General features: G+C 43.5%; 1 protein-coding gene across 8 annotated transcripts in view; it reads left to right on the top strand.

The window, feature by feature from the left end:
• Positions 1 to 22960, top strand: part of TIAM1 (TIAM Rac1 associated GEF 1) — a 400681-nt gene that overhangs the window by 119460 nt on the left and 258261 nt on the right. For 5 of the 8 annotated variants that reach the window (XM_079923436.1, XM_079923443.1, XM_079923440.1 and 2 more), the window contains one exon: positions 6507 to 6674. The exons of 1 other annotated variant lie outside the window; for it this stretch is intronic. The gene's annotated coding sequence lies outside the window, so the exon portion shown is untranslated. Of the gene's footprint in view, positions 1 to 6111; positions 6190 to 6506; positions 6675 to 22960 lie in introns of all 8 variants that reach the window. 2 more of the 8 variants (XM_079923437.1, XM_079923441.1) reach the window with 1 other exon arrangement.

Here is a 22960-nt window from a genome sequence, read left to right as displayed (position 1 = left end):
GTCCCTCGTATAAGTGGAATCATACAGTATTTGTTCTTTTGTGTCTGGCTTCTTTTGCTTAGCATAATGTCTCAAGTTTCATTCATGTTGTAGCACGTGGCAGGGATTCCTTCCTTTCTAAGGCTGAATAATACCCTCTTGAATATATATATCACGTTTTGTTTAACCAGTCACCTGTCCACGGATACTTGGGTTGCTTCCATCTTTTGACTGTTGTAAATGATGCTACTGTGATGGAGTTTGGCCCTTAAGCTACTACAAACTGGATGTAAGACCTTAGACAAATCACTGAACTTCTGCATCTCAGTGTCCAGTACTTTAAAAATTCAGATGCTTTCAAGCATTCTCTGAAGTTCTAGTTATAGGATACTAAATAAAATCAAATCTGCATCTGTTCAAAAATTATATGTCTTCTAAAGATTTCCCTGGTTTCTCCTGATGATACCATTTACCCTTCTTGAGCTGACTTAATCTTGGAGTATCCTCAACTGCGGAACTTGTATAACTTTTTTTGGAACAGCTTTACTGAGATATAATTCATATACCATGTGATTCACCATGTAAAGTGGACAAGCCAGTGATTTTTAGCATATTCGCAGGGCTGTGCAATGATCACCACAGTCAATTTCAGAAGAGACCTTATACCCATCCAAAGTCACTGCCAGTTTCCCTCCAGACCTCCCCCTCCCTCCACCCTAGACAATCACTAATCTACTTTCTGTCTCTAGGGACTTGCCTATTGTGGATGTTTCATATAAACGGGATCATAAATTTGTGGTCTTTTGTGACTGGCTTCTTTAACTCAGCATAATGTTTGCAAGGTTTCTGTCTAACTTTCCAAGATGTCAACTGATCTCACATGTGAGGGGTTCGTTTATCACCATTTGATTGCTCCTAAGGCCAAGAGCCAGATGTAGGACTGGGGCCAAGAGATAGAGCAGTAAATACCAGACACATCCCCTTGGCTCTAAAGAGCTCTCTGTCTTGTGGGGAAGATGGACATTAAGTGAATTTCTACCTAGATATTAATCACAAAGTGCTGATTTCTGTAATGGAGAAACTTCGGGTGCTTTGAAAGTGTATAATGGGCAGAGGTGAGGGGAGCTCTGACTTGCCACATCTTCAGGATGCTTGCTGTCCACAGATCTCACACTGGGACATCCCTCCAATCAGTGTCTATTAAGTGACTCTGTTGGCGATGATGATGTGGTAAAAAGTGAGACCCTGTTCGTGTCCTTGAGGAGCTCACCCTGTCATAAGGCAGACAGCCCATGCTGATGGGTGCCCCAGAGTCTGGACCGTGGGTACTGGAACATGGGTGGATCTCCCTGAAGCATTCAAGGGAATCTTTAGGGGGAGCAGTGATGATGCCTGATTGGGATTTTGACAGATGAATAAAATGTCTTAGGAAGCCACCATGTGTGCGGAGGGAAGGGAACTTCTGAACAGAGGTCACGAGCAAAAGTGTAAAGATACTCAGTGTGTTCATCAGGGATGGGACATCAAGAAGCCTGTTGTGGCCACAGCCTGGGGACCAGCTACAGGATGGAGGCAGGGAGGGTTGTGAAGTATCTTAAAGCAAAGGGTGGAAGCTTTATCCTACAGATCTCAGATTTGCATCCTTTAATTCTGGTACCCTCAGCGTTCCCCTCCTAATTATGACTCAGCATGAGTGGGAGTGGAGGTGGCATATCCCCTAGAGGCTTTTCTGGAGGACACCACACTCTTCCGGAGGGAGCTGGTTCCTTCGAAGTGTCAGTGCTGAAGGTGTCAGAACTTTTTAAAGCACTTCTTTTAGATTCACTGGGACATAGAAACATGAGAAGTTGGGAGACAGGCAGGAAGGAGTTGAATGGTGCCAGCAGCTGCAGGGTATCAAGTTTTTCTTGGCCTAAACTTACAGGTGGAAATGGATGCTATGAGCTGCCATTTATGGCTAGTACCTGTCATGCCTGGTAAATAGATGTGAGATCTTGGACCAGACCATCATAGCTTTAGGGCCTACTTCATCAAACATCACCTACCTTGATATCTAGGATCCTACAAGATGATCAAAAATGTTGTGGCATGCAAGATCCAGCCATTACCATTTCCAGGCAATCTAACCATCATGGTGTATGTGTTTTAACAGAAATAAAGTTGACTTACCATATTATATTAGTTTCAGGTATATATAGTGTTACGTTTTGATGTATTATTACCCAGGACCATTTGTAGATTCGTTCCTTTACTCATCCAACACTACATTTATTATATGCTGCTAGCTCTAGTTTGTGTGCATTCAAAGATAGATGCATCCCCACCCTTGAGTACCCTACACGGTAATCAGGGAAGTAGCCCATGGTTGCAGACGTAGAGTTCATATTGTCAGCAGGCCTCCCCAGCATGCAGTTGCATTGGCATTGGTAATTAACGTTGTCATCCTTGCTTTTACCTGGGCCTGTGGAACTCTTATTCACCTGTAGCATCTTTTAGAATTTCTGTGGGTTCCCCAAGAATGGCATCAAATGGACCTGAGGCTGATCACCGTTGCTCACAGCCACCAGGAGTATCTGCCTTGTCCTTCTCTTGCTGTGCCTCCGTCCGTCAGCCCCCCTGCTGTAAGAGCTGCTTGAAGGACTGTGTCGCTCAAATCTTTATGATGAGAATAGATAAGTCCTTGCCAAGGGGCATGTTGCATGCAGAGATGCTGGATAACAGCTCTCTGACATCTGAGATTTTGTCACCTGGGAACTAAAGTGTCGGATCCCCGAGACTGGCCAAGCCTCATGACACAGCTCCTTCAAGGTCTACCCTAGGGACTTCCTGGTGGTCCAGTGGTTAGACTTCACCTTCCAATGCAGGGTGTGTGTGTTCGATCCCTGGTCATGGAGCTAAGATCTCACATGCCTCATGGCCAAAAAACCAAAACATAAGAAAACCAGAAGCAATATTGTGACAAATTCAATAAAGACTTTAAAAATGGTCCATATCAAAAAAATAAATCTTTAAAAAAAAAGAAAGTCTACCCTAAATAATCCTCCCATACCGCATGATGTCCACCCCATGGTAGAGTACTAGGTACCTAGTACTAGAGTACTAGGTTACTCTAGTACTAGGTACTCTGCTTATTATTGTGTGTATGGGAATCTGAAATTATCTTGTTTATTGAGTAGTAATGATCTTTTATTGCACTCTTACAAGTATCAACTCAGTGAATCCTGGCAACTGTGGTGGGTAGAGCTTGTCCCGGGATTCGAGGCCAGGCAGTCTGGCTCCAGAGTCCAGCTCCTAGCCACTACGTGTGTGTTTATTATGTCTTTACCTACAAGAATATCAATTCTGTGGAGCTCATCTTTCTGGGTACCAAGAACATTCGTTCTTCGTAGGCTCTCGAGAGATGGTGAATGAATGAGTGAGTGGTCAGTTCATGGTCAGGGAGACTTCTTGGAGGCAGTCAAGCCTGTGGTGATGAGTGCAGGAGTAGCCAGGCAAAGGCGGGTGCCAAGGAGGTGCAGGACATTCCTGGCAGCAGTCATGGATGGTGTGAGCTCAGGCATGAAGGGGTCACGTGCTCTGGGGTTGCTGGAGAGGGACCTGAGAGACCAGGCTGGAGAGGTACGTAGATGGGCATCTCCAAAGAGGATGTTTCTGTTCTATGTACATGTTGAATCCCCAGCAGAGTCTTTCTAAGTGTGAGCAGGAATCCAGCTTTGTCAGAACGTGAGGGTACTTGTTAAAAACATACTATCGATTGCATCAGGGTCTGGGATGGGAGGGCTCAGGAGTCTGCATTCTAATGCTCTTGCCGGGTAATGCTTATGCACACAGATGCTTAGGAACCTCTGGTCTGAGAAACAAGATAACTGCTAATAAACTCTTAACGTTATTTACGTCTTTCAGCTTTTCTTCCTAACTGTCTCCCACTCCCTATACCCGTCTGAGATGGAGCTATAAAGTAATGTGTGTCTTTAGCACACTTTCCTTCTGGTAATCCTGTCTTAGTTAGCTCGAGCAGTTTTAACAATAGCGTCATAGACTTAAACGACACACATTTATTTCTCATGGTTCTGAAGACTGGGAAGTCCAAGATCAAGGCACGGGTGAGAGTCATCTTCCTGGCTTGTAGAGGAACATCTTCTGTTGTATCCTCTGACAGCAGAGAGAGAGATTCTCCCATGTCTCTTCTTAGAAGGGCACTAATTCCATTCATGAGAACTCTACCCTTATGACCTAATCAGCTCCCCAAAAGGCCCACTTCCAGATAACATCACATTGGGGATTAGGGCTTCAACATATGAATTCTGGGGGGACACAAACATTCAGTCCATAGCAATCCTTCTTTGTGTGTTTATCTTCTCTTGTCTTTGGGACTTCTGCTTGTACGCTGTATTAGTGCACTAGGGCTGTCCTAACAAATCACCACCAGCTTGGTGGCTTACAACAGAATTCCATTCTCTCATATTTCTGGAGTCCAGAAGTCCAAAGCCTAGGTGTTGGCAGAGTCATGCTTCTTCTGAAGGCTCTAGGAACGAAACCTTCCTTGCCTCTTCTTGGCTTCTGGTGGCTTCCGGCAGTCTCTAGCATTCCTCGACTTGTAGCTGCACCAATCAATTTCTGCCTCTGTCTTCACATGACCTTATTCTCTGTGTGTCTCCTCTTCTTTTAATGCCACCAGTCGTTGGCTTTAGGGCTCATTCTAATCCACTGTGACCTCATCCTAACTTCATTACATCTGCAAAGACCCTACCCTGTTTCCAAATAAGATCCCTTTATGGAGTTACGTGGACAGAACCAGGTGGAGGTGATTTTCAGGGACACCATTTAACTAACTACATAGAAATTTGAGTTCTGAAGGCAATGCTACGTTGTTGAGAAAAGATTTGAGAAGAATAGATTTGGCTAAAACCACCATCACCAAAGCGGTAACAACAACAGACAAATCAGGTGGTCACTTCAATTCTAAATTGGTGCAACATTTTGGACAATCTTGCATTCTTTGCTGAGCACCTATGTTGAATTCATTTATCTTCAGAGGCTTCAAGTTGACTTGCATACAGGATGCTGGAAAATTCTTTCACAAATATCCCTTAATAAGCCTTCTTGAAATAGTTGTTTTTCACACTCAATTCCTTGAGATTTTTGAAGTGTCCAGAGGGGTGTTGGGAAAGTGGGAGGCTCTGACCCCTAGGTCTGTCCACAGGCAGAGTGGCTGATCTCACTCGCCTGGACCATGCTTTTGGCCCCAAGGAGTTTTCTTCCTTTCAAAGCCTGTTTTCTGTACTATGATGTATTATTATGTGACAAAGTCAAGTGTATGTTTCTAATCCAGTCTAATCCATGTACCACTTTTTTCAGGGAGCTCAAACTTTCCTGATAGATATTTTTCCTAAAGTCACCCTTTTAAAAATTGCATAGTAGTTCTTCATAGGGATGTAGCAGACTTTAACTTGTTTCTTCTGGTTCAACATTTAGTTTTCCACTTCTTGATTTTCTTAGTTGTGGGGCTTATGTATAAATCTTTGCTTTTTTTTTTTTTTTTTTTACGGTGCGTGGGCCTCTCACTGCCGTGGCCTCTCCCGTTGCGGAGCACAGGCTCCGACGCGCAGACCCAGCGGCCATGGCCCACGGGCCCAGCCGCTCCGCGGCATGCAGGATTCTCCTGGACCGGGGCACGAAACCGTATCCCCTGCACTGGCAGGCGGGCTCTCAACCACTGCGCCACCAGGGAAGCCCTGCATCTTTTATTATATCTCTAGATTAAAAATTCGAGATACAGATTTACTGGATCCAAGGGTGTGAACTTTAAATGCGTCTAATGTATTTTACTGCTGAATTCGTGTCCAGAAGGAGTATTTTAAGTGCTGTCGTATCAGTGTCTAAATGTGCTCATCTTAGCAGTTCCCTTGCAAGTACTGATGAGGTTTATCTGTTCACGAAGGGTCAAGTTCTTGGGGAAGGTGGCATTTTGCTTGAGGTGGGTCTTCTTTACTTTAAATACATGTTTAAAATGGCCCATCTGTATACAAAATGTGTCACCACCCTGTTTTTATCACTTTGTTGTTTAATGATGATGCATCTCTTGCTTACTGGTACCGGTGAATCTTTTCGTTATTTTACATTGCTTCCAAGAAATAAATTTCTCATGCATTCACGGACATATGCAATAATGATCCCAAGAGTAACTCCCCATGCCTGAGTGCCGTCCAGGTAAGGGGTGCATTCATGAATGATCTCACTGAATTCTCATCGTAGAGAGGAGGAAGGGGAGGCCAGAGGTGTTTAGTGACTCGCCCAAGGCCTTGGACGTGGCCAGCGCTGAGCTCGTTGCAGGGTGGGGGTTACTGGCTGGGAAGCTGTGGGGTATCAGCCGTGCCTGGGGGAGACCGAGGGAGGGGCGCAGAGAGCGCTTTGCTTGCACCTTCGGCTGTGACTCAGTGGAGGGACGGCAGGCCTGGGACACAGCTGGGCTTTAAAGCCACCGGAGTGTGTAACACTGACCCCCTCTTTCTTTTGTTTGGCGGCAGGAAAAGAAGGGCCGGTTCTGAGAGGCCTCGCCACACACCTCGCTCTGAAGGGCTGTTCTTTGAGACCGATTACTGTGCGGAGTCCTGAGCCGTCGGCGTTGGCCGGCTGCCTTTCTTCCCTGGCGGTGCGCCTGTTCTCCATGTTAACAGGGGAGCTCCCACGAGAAGGTCGGTCTTGGTTTCCTTTTCATTTGGGGTGACCTCTCTAACTCCCCATGTTTAAAGCTGGACTGAGTTCATTGATCGCCTTTCTGCTGAGAGCTGCCGTGCAGAGGGCCTGAAGGGCTGCAGAAATCTCTCTTTCATCCAGAGTCACGAGCTCTCCCTTGTTAGGGCTGCTGTGGTGCTTCTGTCCAGAGCTGCTGGGGTAGGTGAGGGGGACACCCCTGGACGTTCTTAAATCCATGTTGGTAGCAGGTGCATCGACCCTAACTCAAGACAGCAGCTGTGTGGTGCACGCACGGATTCAGTGGGGCCTTTTCCAGAATTGGCCCCTCTGCTCTTGTCTTGCCCTTCCACCATCTGTCCCCAGACAGTAGCCAGGGGGCACCTTTTAGGTCAGACACACCGCTCAAAACCTTCCTGTGCTTTTCAAACACGCTCCCCACCTGTCAGCATCACAACCAAAGTGTTTACAGTGGTTTCAGTGTCCGGCAGGAGCTCCCCCCTCCCCCCTCTACTTTCTCCCCTTGCTTCCTCCACTCTGGCTGTGGCTCAGATATACCAGGCAGACCCCTGCCTCAAAGCCCCCGTCCTGCCTGTTCTCTCTGCCTGGAGCCCTTTTCCCCTGGGAACCACGTGGGGTGCCCGCCACACCTTCAGGTGTGGGTTCCATCGTGTCTCCTTTTCAGTGAGACTGTCATGCCAGGTCAGCATGTTGAAAACCACCATGAATGTATCCTCTGCATCCATGACTGTGTAGTTAGAATGTGGCTGACAGTGTTTGCAGTGTCTGTGGTGCCCATGGGGACCATAGGTGTGACCGATCTGCGAAGGTTCTGGAATGGATACTCCTGTTCTCTGCCTTCTTGATGGCAAGAGAATATCTTGCCTATTACGGCAGAATCCCTATTAGAGACCATGCGTTTCGTTCCTGTGACTTGTGGCGATTCAGCTCCAGATCAGGGTCTTTGCTTGGGGCATATTTCATGTTACTTCGATTCACTTCAGAGGCCACGACCAGGTGACCCAAAATAGTCTCCCAAGTTCTGATAGTGTCGGAAGATCCCTGTAGTTCCAGCCGTGAGACCCTCTCAGGCTAAGTCTGCTTGTAGAATTTAACTGCCTAATTAGTGAGGGATGGTGGTGAGATGCGTATTCAATAAATCCCTGCGTTTATCATGGCTTAATGGAAAATATCTAGGCCTCGCAGAACAACAGAAGGTTAGTACTCCTTGGTTCAGATAGAATGAGAGCATCTCTTTATGAATCCCAGGGGCAGGCGGATAGCTATGAAAGTCCTCACTGCTCTAAGCAGCTGTTTTCAGTGGGTCTGATCAGGTTGCAAGGTGAAGCAAAGGGTACGTTTAGACCCTTCGCTCTTTCCCAGTGTTTTAGTTGCGTTTGCTCATTTCCTAGTTTGGTTTGTATCTGTTGATTGTTTACTGTGTGTGAAGCAGCAGAGTTGGTGCTGGGGCTCCTGGGGGTTGATGACTATCAAGGAGTTTATAATTTGTGGAGAAGATGGACGTGATGATCAGTAACTGTAACATAAACCTGAATCTGTGTCAGAGTGTAAGTACAGTGGGGCAGAGGCCCTGAGTAGGGACTAAAGATCACTTTGTGGGATGCACAGCCCTTGAGGTGGATCCTGCAGGGTGAGTAGAAGGTGAGCAAGTGTTGGGGGGTGAGGATGTGGGGAAGGCGTGCAGGGCTGGGGGAGGGGCAGCAGGGCTCAATGGGGGAGGAAGAGAACTCATTCTGTGGTGCTGGTGGGTGGGGTTTGTGAGGGCCTGTGCGGAAGGGAAAAGAGAAAGTTCGGTGGGAATTGTGTTGTGGAGGCCTTTTTAAAGGTAGCATTAAGGAGTTTGAATTGTACCAGCAGAAAATAAAAACCCACGGAGAGTCATTCAGGAGGGGAGAATGACACCTACCATCCGTCTTTCAGAGAAATCCCTCGGGTACCATCGGGAAGGCCGGTTGGCTGGTGGAGGTGTGGATGGAGGCCTCTTAGGAGCTAGGTGAGAGATGAGCTTTACCTGGGTGGTGGCTGAGAGCCAGATACGGAAGAGATGGGTGGAAGAGACGATGTGAAGAAAGCATCCTATTGGGTCATGGCCAGAAACAGAGGCCAGTATTCTTTCCAAATCACCCAGGAGCTTAAAAGACCCCAAATTCCCTTCCTTAGGCAGTAAAATGCAGTCACAGGGCCCTTGAAAGGAAAACAATATCAAGAAAATGGAGGAGATGCTGAGAATGTTAAACCCAGAAGAGGCAGCGGCAGTCCCATCATCGCACCATATGATGGAGGAGAGAAAAGTCTTGGTACCAAGGAAAGCAACCCGGGAGCAGGCAAGGTGGTACATTTTAGTTGCATTGGTTTCTAGCAACAGTAATTGATCAACCCACGTCCCTGATTCCTGGATTAGAAAACGGAGGGAGAGAAGGGGCACGTGCTTCCAGTTTCTACACACGGGTGTGTGGACTTTGAGAGGATATCTTCAGTGGCTATGCTTACAGAAGGTAATTTGTTCACTAACTCAACGGGTTTGCTTAATGGCGACTTAGCTTTCATCTCTGGGAGGACCATGTGCTTCAGTGACGGCCACGAATATTATGACTGATGTTGTTAATAAGATAATCAGTACTGGAATACTACTATAAATTCTTGCTAACTTTGCTAAAAATTCCCAGCCTTGTGTTAAGCACATTATAAAGCTATCTTAGATGGAACGGGATTCTCTCTCTTTGGGGGCCAAAGGGTAAGAAGACCTTGTAAAACTGAGGCTCTCCCATGTGTTTTGTATCAAGTGCTAATGTCATGTGAGTTTTAGTGTTACAGGTGGAGGGAGTCGCTCATTGCTGGAAGAATCACAGAGAACATTCCCCATCTGTCAGGGGCTACTCCTTTTCTCGTGGCTTCCTGCCTTCGTGGACCCGTCTGACCAGCTGAGCGTGTAGGGCTTTCTCCGGGCCACTTGCAGGAGGGGTCCTCAGAGAAGTTGACTCTTTCAAGTCAGGGCTTGCTTTCTCCTCTCGTGGGCGGTGCACGTCCGTCTGCATATTCCGGGACTCTCTTAGTTTGCTTGATAGATTTGTTTGGACGTGACCTTTCCCAGTTCCTCTTCCCTGGGTTTTTGCCTGCTGAGGAAATGAGCCTCAGATTCCATCCATCTGCACCGGTGGCAACAGAAGAGAGAATTTCTCTTTTCTGTGGTCCAGGTCCAACGGCGCAGACACCTGTCGTTCAGAGGCCCATACTGTTCTGGTTGGTATCCCTTCCTGCTGCAGAGACTTTTTATATCCTAGTTCTGGAAGTCATCAAGTCGGACAAGAGACAAGGAGGAGGCGGGGGAGGGTCCTCGGCTGACCTGGGATGATTTTACTGATTGTGCTCCAGACACATAGGAAGAGCTGTTTCCCCCACCTCCGTCCATCCATAATTGGTCCTGTTAGGAAATGTTTCCTGTTTGTGGTTGATTCATTCTGAGAGCTTCTCGTGTCTTTTGGGATTCTTCACTGTTAGATTTGAGAAGAAAGAGGACAACTTCTCTTTTAAGTCTGATGCAAACCATCTGAGCCAGACGTGTACATATGCGGTAGATTTATGTGTTTCTTATGGACATTCAACTGCTCCCCTGGCTGTTAAGGAAATCCATATGAGGAAGGGAGCCTGTATGTTGGTATCCTCAGATTGTGTGTCCTAATGTTACAAAGCAAATGAATCCTGACTATTTTTGAGGCTTGTCAGAGTTTTTTCTCTGCGGCTCTGGAATTTTCTCTCTTGTGCTTTCAGAGTGGCCAGATCTATGGGCTCCCGGGAGCTTTGCTCTGGAGAGATTGCTGATGTGGGATGAAGTACAGGGGTGAGGAAACAAATCATAACTCTTCCTTTAGGCCTTTGCCATCTGCCCAATGTCTTGTTTGCAGTCCCCATGAACTTGGAAGAATGCTCCCTGAGCACCACTCCCATCCATCCACCAGGGTCATTGTGCGGATTTCCAGATGTTGAACTTGGGCAGGTGACGTAACCCCAGCTGGTGTTGCAGGGGGACCAGCCAAGTCACGCTCATGACTTTGGGATTCAGTGTCCATCTCATTTAGAGGCAGGAACCCTGTGGAGGGAGATGATGCCTGGTTTGCCTGTTTGCATGTTCGCTGCCTGCACCTTCCCTGACACTGAGGTCTGGACCTGGTGTCAAGTATAAGCACACGTGATGAGGGGACTAGCCAGCTCTAGACAGTACATTTCATCTGCTTATTTTGAGGAAGCAGGATAATACTCCATTTTATAATATCCCTTTCTCAGGGGCACAAAGACAGGGACTTGATGCAAGGGAGAATAATGTAGTCTACAATGAGAAGTGCAGATGAGTGACACAAATTAGTGTGTGAGGGGAGATCTTCCCATCTAGACACAGGAGTATCTGAGGAAGGAATATTATTATATTGATTATCATCTTCTTTCTTGAAAAGAGCAGATGAAATATACTTTCTAATATATTTATTAGAAATAAATATATTTATATATGAAGATATATATAATTTCTGCCCAATTCTGCACTCCATACATACATACATTGGATACCCAGGAGCTGGTAAACCGTAGGCTGCAGGCCAAATCTGACCTGTCACCTGTTTTTGTAAATAAAATTTATTGGAACATGGCCACGCCCATTTGTTTATTTCAGCGGCTGCTTTTGCACTTTCTATGGCAGAGTTGAACGGGCCCCAAAGTTTGAAAGATTTCCTCCCTGGTTTCTTATAGAAACTTTGCTAGTGTTTGTTCTTTATCCACCCTTATCTAGACAGAGAAATTTAGGATGTCCCCCTTTATTTAAAATCTCTAGTTTTTAATATTTGCTGCTTTTTATTATTTTAAATTTAACCCACAGCTGCTCCTGCTCCTCTTCTCTTAGCTCTTGGATTATTTCAGGAGTTTCATTTTCAGTGGGATGCTGTTTCCCTCTTGAGGATATTTGGAATTATGTGCTGGGGGGAAGCTTTTAAAATCGGGAGCCTGCACTGATATTGCAGGGGCAGGGGGAGGTTCGAAATAGTCCCCAGACTGAAGGACAGCTCCATCTAAGTGTCCAGAGCACAGTCATTTTGTGAGCTACTTACCTGGATTTGGTTTTTGTCCCTGGTTTAAAGTTTTTCAGGGGATCTTTGTAACATCTCCCAGTGATGAGATGACCTTAATGTTTTACACTCCTGCTGCTTTCACACTTTTGTGTAAGTTACCATCAGACACAGGAGACCATCGAGTAACTTATCTGCCTGCCAATGACAGGGGGAACTCACTACGACTGCTGTCTCTCTCTCCGTTTCTCTCTGTCTGTCTTACATACACACATTCACGGCTGCAACCTCAGTGCTGTCTTCTGTCCACCCTAAAGACTCTGCGTCAGTCAATTTCCAGGATAGGATGTTCCTCTCATTTCTTTGACTTGTGTAGTGCTGGAGAAAACTTGGATCTCCTATTTCTCTCATAGGAATCATCAGCCTTTGTAAATCCTGCTTAAAAAAAAAAAATCTTCTTAGCTCTTCACACTCCCACTAGTTGGCGCTCTTTGCTTCTGGGACCAGGCTTATAGCTTTCAGCCAAAGGAAGCTAGCTGGGCTCCCCGACTGACGAGGGAGGCCTGGTGGGGGATGGATGTTTCCTATGGCCCAGAGACAGCAGCAAGGTTCCCAGAGAGATGGAGAGAGGGGCAGGGGTGTGATTGCAGGAAGGAGGGGGTTAGCAGTGTCCCAAGGGCATTGGGGCTCAGGGTGGGGTGTGATCGTGGCCCATGGGTGGAGGACCAATGTGCTTGGATCTGAGTAGCACGAAGTCAGTGCAGAGTGACAGTGGACCATGGAACCTCTGTCATTCTAGAGAGATGTGGAACCGGAGCTGGAGTAGAGGTTGCCTGTGAGAGGCAACCCGATTTTGAGACTTCCAGAGAGACCTAAGAAAGGAGAAAGTCTGAGTTTCTGCCATTTGCAAGGAGGGTGACGGACATGGACGGAGGAGCTATGTGTTTGAGACTTCCATAGGGCCACCACCCTGGTGAAGCCTGGGGGATGTTTGAGTAACACACACGATGGGGTTTCCATGGCCTGAGGCAGTGGTGCTCGAACTCTAGCGTGCATCAGAATCACCCGGAAGCCTTGTTAAACACAAGCTCGCCCCGCCCCTAGGGTTTCTGATTCAGTAGGTTTCCAGTGGGGCCTCAAAAATTTGCATTTTTAACAAGTTCCCAGGAGCTGCTGCTGCTGCTTGTGGTCGGGGGACCACACCTGGAGAACCACTGGCCTAAGTGTAGAAGAGATAGACAGTGAAATCCGTTAGTGTCCTTAAAATGGAACTAAACTATGATTATAAGATGGAAAATAAAGCTGACTGTATCTTAAGAGCAGTTAGTAACTTGGTCCCCATCGGGTTGATCACTGTGTCAGAATTTCTAGGTTCTAGGAAGGGTTAAGCTAGTTTAGCCAAAATGCGATTGAGCAAAGAACATGCTAGCAGAGACTTTCATTAAAATCTAATTCCTCTGCATTTGGGGAATTTATTCACTATAAACAGGAAGAGCGTTTCAAAACTGAGTTTTGGCTCTTTGTAATTTTTTTTTTTTTTTTTTTTTTGTTTGCTCTTTGTAATTTTGAATCCTTTTAGCTGACTCAGTAAAGAGAGTCCCTCATTTGAACTTTTCTTTATAAAAGAAGATAATTCAAGGGCCTCGGTGGTTCCCTTCCTTCACTGTCTGGGTTTGTCTTCTCCATATCAGGATGACCATTTGATGTCAGTGGGCCTGAATTTTCAATTGACACACTCTCATTTCTTCTTTTTTTATTTTTGATTATAACAGATACTTATATAAGATTTGTACACAAATGTAAAGATAACTAAAATATAAACAAAAATGCTAAACAGTCAGACACATAATAAACAGTGTAGCTGTATGCTTCAGAAATATCCTGAATGTGCTAGATTGATCTGGAATAAACTCTAGGTCTTTTTTTTTTTTTTTTCTGAGCTGAAGATTATTTATTGGGAATTCAGAAAAATTGCATCCTTCACATGACCCACAGTTACATTTCCTTTGTACTTCAATTAGGTTCACCGTGCTGCAGGTTTTCTGTATAATCTTGGAAATGCACCTAATACACATTTTGGCTAAGTACCAAATGTTAAAATCAGTTTTCAATAGAAACAAATACTGCAGCTGAATATCACCATAAAAATATGAAATCTGGGGACTTCTCTGGTGGTCCAGTGGTAAAGAATCCGCCTTCCAATGCAGGGGACGTGGGTTCGATCCCAGGTCCGGGAACCGAGATCCCACATGCCACCAGGCAGCTAAGCCTGCGCGCCGCAACTACAGAGCCCACGCACCTTGGAGCCCGTGTGCCACAACTAGAGAGAGAGAACCCCCGTGCCACAACTAGAGAGAAGCCCGTGTGCCGCAACGAAGAGCCCACGTGCCGCAACTAACACCGGGCATGGCCAAAAATTAAAATAAATAAATAAACAAAATGTTAAAAGAAGAAAAGCCTTTGCTTTAAAAAAAGTATGAAATCTAAGCCTCAAGATTACATAAAAGATTTATCAAAAAATTTTAAATTACAGTTACTAAAAGTTATAATTATTTTGTTAAAGTTTGGCATACCGTAAGATAGTAATTATTTAGTGCTCTCATCTGCTCAGTTAGCACTACTAAAATGATCCTCACTTTCAGTGGAAACTCTAGGTCTTTAAAAGAACTGATGTCTGTGCCGTAAGTTAGGATTTACTTTCTATAAGGGGAAGATACATCAAAACTGCCCCGAGCCTTTTCAAATGCAAAAGTGCAGCTTTCAGATCTCTTAATTCCTTCTCTGTTCACATTAGGTGGATCTGTCACTCATCGAGTCCTTATAAACCCTTATGAGAATTAATTTGAGTCAAGTGACTCACCTGAAAAGGACGGTATTGAAAACCTTGACCTTGGACTTGGAGCCTGCTTCCTGGTGGCTCGAGCCATTGACTTTCAGTTTTACCCCGGGTATCTGTTTGCTCCTGCCTCAGCACCAGTGGTAGCAGCAGGGCTTGGGGCTGAGCAACACTCTGGGTCCTTCCGAGCTGTATTTATTTACACATTGTTGGGATTTTGGCCAAGGCTTTTGGTCTTCTGCGTGTGTGGGTCTCACCATCTGTGAACCCCATTGATGGTGTGTAAATTAATAAAGAGCTCTGTGAGTCCACTTTTGGGGTGCCAAGAAGAATCATAATAAATAATATGAAACAGCTCCAGGGATTTTAGCATATTTACAATTTTGGCTTCACACACTTAGGGATTTGGAGTCATTTTCTTTTACAAAACTGGCTTGAAAATCATGCATCGGGCTTCTTTTGTGTGATTGGCAGCATTTCGGAAACCACGAAGATCCTTGCTTCTCAGAATTGTTTCGTGCGAACCCTGTCTGTATGGGTCAAAACTCTGCTCCATATAAGGCCTTCCTTTACTGGGAATCCCTCTCTCCATCCCAGGGATGTCGGTGGTGGGTGACCATGAACGTATCCTCTGTGGAAGAGTGCCAAGTAGGAAAAAGAATGGCGTGGCCAGTAGTTTCAGTGTTATTAGGGTGGCTGGTATGTTTTAATAGAATTATCTGCAGGACTTCAAAAACCTGTCTGATGGCCCAGGCTTCGTGAGAGACCGTGCACTATTTGGGGGAATTTGTTGATTTTAAGGTGAAAGGTGGACAAGGGAGGGGCAGGGCGGTACACTGCCCTGTACACTGTGACTTTCACAAGTCTGCCCTGTTGAAGTTTATCCAAACCTTTAGATTTCTCAATCTTAGACCTTCACCATCTGTGACTCACAGGTTCTGTGAGTGCAATACTCAGGCTAGAAGCTAAGAAAGGTGTTTCTTTGGGGTTGGGGACACCTGCATGGTCTCATCCTTCTATGTCCCCATACTTGGTGATATACGATTCTTCCAGAATGAAAGCTGCACTTTCTTTTATCTTAGATTCATGAAGTTTGGGACCTAGGCGCTCAATAAAAAGTTATTGGAGCAACTACAACAATAACAACAACAATTATAATAGCAGACAACCCTGTAAGGGTGCTTGCTCTATGGTAGGCACTGTGCTGAACCCTTGACACGTATTCACTTATTGAAATACTCATGAGAATCTTGTGTGGCAGGATCCTAATCCTATCATTGTCTCCGTTTTCCAGATGGAAACTGCCACAGAAAATTTAAGTAACCTGCCCAAAGTTACTTGGGTAGTAAATGGTGGTATATGCACCCGGGGAGATACTACCGGGATTCGATTCCTCCATCATGCAATTCTTTGTTCTTAATCATTGTGCTGCAGACCCAGTACTAAAGTTCTCACAAACCTAATAGATTATAGAGATGCCTGGATTTTGTCTTGGAAACTGCTCAAGAATGCCAATATCAGAGGCTATAAAATTTTCTTGAAAGATTGTATAAGTCTTAAGCCAGGGAGCTCAATTTGTGTTACCTGACACTTTGAGCTGGGCTAGGGGTGGAGAATGAACTACATAAATAACTGCTAAGGTGCTGATCTCCAAGGGGGCTTGCATGTCTGGGTACCTTTGAGAAGAGTTTAGGATAACAGTTTCTTAGACTGCTTCTTGTGTTTTGAATTCCACTGGAGCCAGTTCTTTAGACTTTTAGAGCCAAACTGGTTGAAGTTCATTCAGGTTAAGTCTTCGGAGGAGGTGAGTTTTGTGGGTGAGAGATTCTGCTGGTTTTGCTTTTCTTAATCATCTTTAATTGTCCCTCTGATTTGTGTGTGTGTGTGTGTGTGTGTGTGTGTGTGTGTGTGTGTGTGAGAGAGAGAGAGAGAGAGAGAGAGCGGGTGTTGGGGACAGTGGGCTAGGGACGGGGTATTAGTTAGTGGTACAGCAAAGCCGGGAGTTCAGTAGGGAACTGGTCCATGGTGAGATTAGGCTGAGGAAGTTAACTTTCTTGGACTCCTTGCAGAGAGTGTAAACTCAGTGGAAATGCCCCCTTGCTGGCTGCCACTCCCAGGACTGGGATGATGTGTTCTTAGCATTGCACCTGCAAGTTTTGAGGCTTAATATCAAAGTATTAGAATCTAGGAGGAAAAGGGAACTGCTTATATGGGCAAAGCCCTGCAAAACTAGTTATAAATGTGATAAAGGGCTTTTCTTTTTAACCTATGTAGTTGTAGACTCACAAGAAGTTGAAAAATAATACAGAGTGGTTCTATGTACCCATCACCCAGTGGTGACATCTTGCTTAACTATAGTGCATTATCAGAACCAGGAAATTGGTATTGGCACAATACAATTAACAAAACTACAGATCATACTGGGATCTCACCTGTTTTTACGTGTACTTGTTTTTTGTTGTTATTGTTGTCGAGAGTTAGTGTATATAATTTGATCAGTGTTTCTCTTCTTTTTTTTCATTTTGATATGTTTTATTTAACCTAATACAACCAAAGTATCAATATTATTATTTCAACATGTAAGCAATATAGAAATTATTAATGAGGTATTTTACCGTCTTTTTTTTTTGTACTGACTCTTTGATGATTTTACTTATCATTTTATTTATTATTTTTTAACATCTTTATTGGAGTGTAATTGCTTTACAATGGTGTGTTAGTTTCCGCTTTATAACAAAGTGAATCAGCTATACACATACATATGTCCCCATATCTCTTCCCTCTTGCATCTCCCTCCCTCATGATCAGTGTTGCTTGATACGCAGGAGAACCTCTGACTAAGGCTGTAATAACTATTTTGCAGATACATGATTTTTACTTTAACGCTGTTTGTCTGAATGTTTTTAACTCAGCAAACAGTTGAATGGAATGTGAATTCCAGCAGCCGATTTATGGAATAAACACCAAGCCATTTGGTCACTTATATTTATGGTCTTGAACTCTTTGGGGGATATTATCTTCATTTTTGTTGCCTTACAGAGGGAGGATATTTTCTAGCAATAAAGGATAATTCAAGGTCATTGTGTCATATTAAGAACTCTTGGAGGGAATGATAAACAGATGTTGTTATCCCTGGAAGAGGAGGGGGTAGACTTTGATTAATCAGATAAAAGGTATGGACTGATGGGATGCAAAGATCATGGATGCAATTTCATGATAACTGTTAGAGTGGATTTATTTTCCAAATGACAGCCCTGGATGAGCTTGGGCTAACTGTCGGCTGTCTGGCTGAATGTGATTAATTGCTTCTGCCTCCGTGATCCCATCACGCTTTGTTGAGACTTCCAATTAGCCTCTGTCACTATCTGCTCTGGATCTGAGCTGTCTGTCCGGGACGGGGGCTGGGGGGGGGGCTGTCTTCTCAGCTAGGCTAGGAATTCTTTGAGGGCAGGGACTGTCCGATACATGTTTTGACGTTTCTCTTCCTCCCAGGATCAAGCAGAGCACAAGGGATCTCTATTCTTCTGCCTCTAGCCATTTCCAGACTGTTCCTTATTCTAGCCTCACTTCTTTACATATTTAACCAGGCATCTGTTTGCACATTATGTATATTTGAAACCCATAAGGCTTAATCCTTGATAGATTATTGTGTAACTTGGGACCATCATGAGTCAGGCTGGCTTTGATTCTGTTGGAACAGCACTAATGGCTTGAGAGCCTGGTTGATTTTCTTCTTCAAAAAAGCACTGGAAAGTTCTTGTTTATTTTTTTCGCTATAGTATAAAGACTTTTGAAAAAGTATATTCATCTTGTATACTTAACTGTTAACACCTGGGAAAATTATTTAAAATTCTTCTGACTCACGGCTGCCTCTTGGGGTTGGTCTTTTCAGGGAGTTTGCAGTGGTCTGTGATTGCGACGTTTTCAAGGCTGTGGTGCCTTGTCTTCCTTGAGACCTAAGGAGAGTAAGGTTTTCAGTCACCTTCTCTAATAGGGTAGTAACAGGGAGGTGAAATACTGTGTCTTGGAGATCCTTTGGTTATAATGAAATGGAAAGAAGTTCTCAGATAAACTCATATAAACATGGTGTTACTGAAGAAATATGAGAATATGCCCTGGGTAGTCAAGGAAGGTAGCAGAAAAATCAGAAAGGGATGCCAGTCTCACATTTTTCAGAGACCCATGTAGTCGGTAATTTTTGCTTTTCTCTCTGAGGCTCTGCTGTTCTCTTGCCTCTACTAGCAGACTGGCTTCCTTGCTTGATCTGTTTTCTCAGGTTTACTGCTCCAAATGGCTTTGAATTGGTACAATGTTGCTCTAGTCCAGTACTACACAGGCTTTCCTTTAACATCTCCGTCTCCCAGTGTCTCAATTCCAAATTTTTAAGTGAGAGTCTGTTTGGCCCATAAGGAGTCATGTATCCATCTCTGGTCTACCCAGCTGTTGCTGGGATGCAGGGGTCATATGTGCTTTGGGTGGTCCCAGACAGGTCCAGGCAGGCTCTCAAGAAGGCGGAGTTGGTGGGAGACAATGATTGGCATGGCCGCCATATCCCAATCAAGGAACAATTCACCATTGTTCCTGTTTGGCTCTCGGTTACATTAAGAAAGTAGGGCCCATTCCTTTTTGGCCTTGTCTCAGCCTCTAACTTTTTCCAGTTGGAATTTCAGGTCTAGGCAGTAGACTGGGGAAGAGGTACAGAAGTGCTAGTTTGCCTGTAGGTAATGAAGAGTGGGTTACTAACACTAATTAAAACCAGGGGTGGTTGGATACTTGACCAGTCAATATTTAATTTAAGAAATATTTTAATTCATGACTTTGAATGAAATGAATGCATTTGAATTTCTTTCTATATGCAGTTGTTTACTTTTTGAATTCTTAAGTTAGACCTAAAAAAAATTCATACTGATTGTTCGGAGATTCCAGTTTTATTGCCAAGAACTTCTGTTGTGTGTTGAAGTCTTTGGATGACAAGGGTGCAGTGACAGAATGGCAAGAAGGAGAAGAAGGGTGGGTAAAGATCTGAAGGCCTCATTTCCCCACAAACTAGCTGTGTCACCTTGGTAACTTATTTCTTTGAAGCTTATCTGTAAAATGGAGTAAGAAGAGCCTCCATCTTACAATGTTGTTCAGAGGATTTAATCAGACAATATATTGAATAATATATTATTTAATATATCATCTCATTGAACTGTATTTCATCAAATTTTATGTCATATTTACACTGAATTACATTGAATTTTGTATCATCAAATACATTATTATATTATTTGAAAGGTACTTTTTAGGCCCTCAGGATATATGAGTGAAATTTGCTAAGGTCTTGCCCTCCTGGAGCTTATATTTTAGTGTATGCTCTCACTCCTCTAATTTAGAAATCAAAAAAGAGTGGTTTCCTTACCTTTTTTCCAATTCTATAAAAAGTTAGAATTTTCTAATTCTTATAAAAGTGAGACCATGTAGCAGGCAGGTAGACTTATTTGTCTTTTGAGAGCCAGGGTATGTGAATTATATGTATGCAAGAACATGATCAAGAGCCATTAAAAATCCATGAAATGTCCACATGCTTTGAAAAAGGTCTCTTTTTCGAGGAAAAAGTTAAATGAGCTTTATTTGAGTTAAGGGAATAAATAAAATTTGTGAGAGACATTTATGAGCGGATATCTTGTCTTTGATGACCCAGGGAAAGACATTCCTGTTTGTGCAGGGAGTAACTCACTTTGCTTTTATGAAATCAAAGTTAAACATCTTAATGGGTTTTAATAATCCTAAATGTCATATTGAATTTAAGTTTGGACAATTTCAGATAACACCTCTTTTTAATTGCTATGGTTTACTTATCTCTTGGGCTATAGCATATTCTCAACACATAAAATCCTACATTTTTAAAACTTTCATATTTTGCAACCTTTGTTATGAGAAATAGAAACTTTTGGAGGCAGGCTGATTTAGATGGAAGGAAATATTTTCTTCCCCCCAGTGGATCCAAACAAGTCATTCTGCCTGCCAAAGGAAGCAATTTCCTTTCTTTGCCTTGGGATTGGAAGCAATAATATATTGGATACAATGATTTAATCTAGTTGGCCTAAACTTTAATTTATTCTTTGTTTAGCATTTATAGATTGTTATATAGCCTAAAGCCACTGCAGTTTGAAATGGTACAAAGAATTTAAGGATATGCTGGTTGAAATTTTACAGACAGAACTTATCTAAGCCAGTATAAAAAATAATTTCATTGCTTTATAGACGAATCGTATATGTGGGCATATCAATGTCATGTCTAAAATGTTAAAGATCTATAATAATAAAAGTTAGTACTTTTTATCACACGTAGTTAGCATTAGTGAGGAAAGCAACCAGTTCCATCTTGTGGAATTAACTTGGGCTTTGCTAGTTCTTTGGAGTTTCTGGCAGCGTCTTTAATTGTTTGAGAAGAGACAGAGCTTGGTGACAAGAGATGCCAATGTTTACGTTTCTTTTTCCTTCATCAGTGGCACAGGGCAAGTGATCAGCTCCATATTTTCATGTCACACTAAATAATTTCCCCAAATGGTCAAGGCCCTGGTTATTATAATTGGCATAATTTTTCTCCTTCACTAAGGGAACACCAGGTAATCTTCGGACCCAGCAACAATGAACGTTGCTTTAACAATGCCTCAGCAACCATTTAGCGGTGCTGACACGTCCACCACTTACCCATGTGCCTGGCCACATGCTTAGGTTGTTGGACGTAAGGGAGAATAGAAAAGATGTGGGCTCCTTCCCAGGGCTACGTTCGTTTTCATTTTTTAGTGGATTAAAATTATGTGGTGGCTTATTTAAAAGAATCTGCACACTTCTATCTGTAACGTAAACCATTACCCTTGTGTGGGAAAGCGGCCAGGTCTCCCGCAGGCCCACCTCCTCCATAGTTACTCATTCAGAAGGACAGCATAAAAAGTAAGATTGTTTCAAAAATTTCTAGGCCTTCGTGAAAACAGGTGCTTCCTTTGTGAGTTCAAATTAGTGAATGTATGCCGTCATTTCAACCCAATTTTAACCCTGGTTCTAAAGAACAAAGACATTTTCTTTGCCCTGAAGATTGACATTTGCTTGCAAAGATTGGGCACTTCCTGTGACCCTAGGTCCAATTCTGCCTCATTGGGGGCGGGGGGTGTGGATGGGAAGGCGGGACATTGGTGCCTGGTCTTCCACTGCAGTGGGAGGGGCTCAGAGTCTGTGCATATCTGCACAGAGGCAGGCTGTAGCTTGCTTAGATATTTATCAGGAACTTTCTGGTGCATTTACTCCATAAGTTAGCAGTGAAAAAGGCTGCCGTCCCTTTGTTCCCAGTTAATTGTCAGTGTTGAAACCTGTTGCCTCTGCACCTTCTGATCTGCCTCTCCCGTGCTTTTTTCTACATTTCTTTCACTTTCCCTGCCAGAAAGCAGCCCCGGCATCTTCACATTCTGATTTCTGGAGTGGAATGAAAGAGTTTCTTTCTGTAGAGAGAGATTTTGTTTTATACAGAGCTGCCTTTGATGGGTAAGACTTCCCTCAAAAGATTTAGAACGTGAAGTGTTGGCATCCAGCCATGGAGGACAGTCATAAATTGTAATTTGAAAGAGGTTTCATCAAGTCTTGGTCCTGTCATCTCATTGCTGGCAGGGGATGTTGGACATTCTGTGAAACCAAGAGCTGCTTTGGTCAATGTGACTGTAATACTTTAGAGACACCGTGTTGAGATCTATAGTATGAGTTTAAGGTATTCAGGCAGTTAACATGATGTTCTGAAGAGTAGGAATAATGATCCCAAATTGATGCTAAGGAATGCTTTTAATTTATACATAGCTATAGCTTTACAAGTGGCAAGATGTCTTGCCAACCTTTTCTTTGTCTAAATTTTGACAGAGGATAGGTGATATGATTTCTGGTTCATTTTAGAGAAAATGAGAATGAACTTTCTGGGCAATTTTAAAATTTCTGGTTAAAAAAAAAGGCAACCTGAAGCAAATCTGACAAAATGTAATATGCTTATTTCAGGTGGCAGGTATAAAGATGTTTATATATTGATCTCTACTTTTCTTATTTTTTTCAAAAGAAAGAAAAAAAGTGGGAGGAAAAGGGAAGAGAGAAAGGAAGCAAAAAAGCAAATGAAAGCATGGACCCTTAACAATGCTTTAAAAAATTATTTTTACTTTTTATTGAAGTATGGTTGATGTACAATATTACATACGTTATGGTGTACACTATAGTGATTCACAATTTTTAAAGTTTATACTCCATTTACAATTATTGTAAAATGTTGGCTATATTCCCTGTGTTGTACAGTATATCCTTGTAGCTTATTATATACATAATAGTTTGTACCTCCTAATTCCCTACGCTTATATTGTCT

Source organism: Stenella coeruleoalba (genome assembly GCF_951394435.1).
Source record: "Stenella coeruleoalba genome assembly, chromosome: 5".
Classification (NCBI taxonomy): domain Eukaryota; kingdom Metazoa; phylum Chordata; class Mammalia; order Artiodactyla; family Delphinidae; genus Stenella; species Stenella coeruleoalba.
The sequence above is the reverse complement of the archived record's forward strand: the minus strand, read 5'-3'. Positions and strand labels throughout refer to the sequence as shown.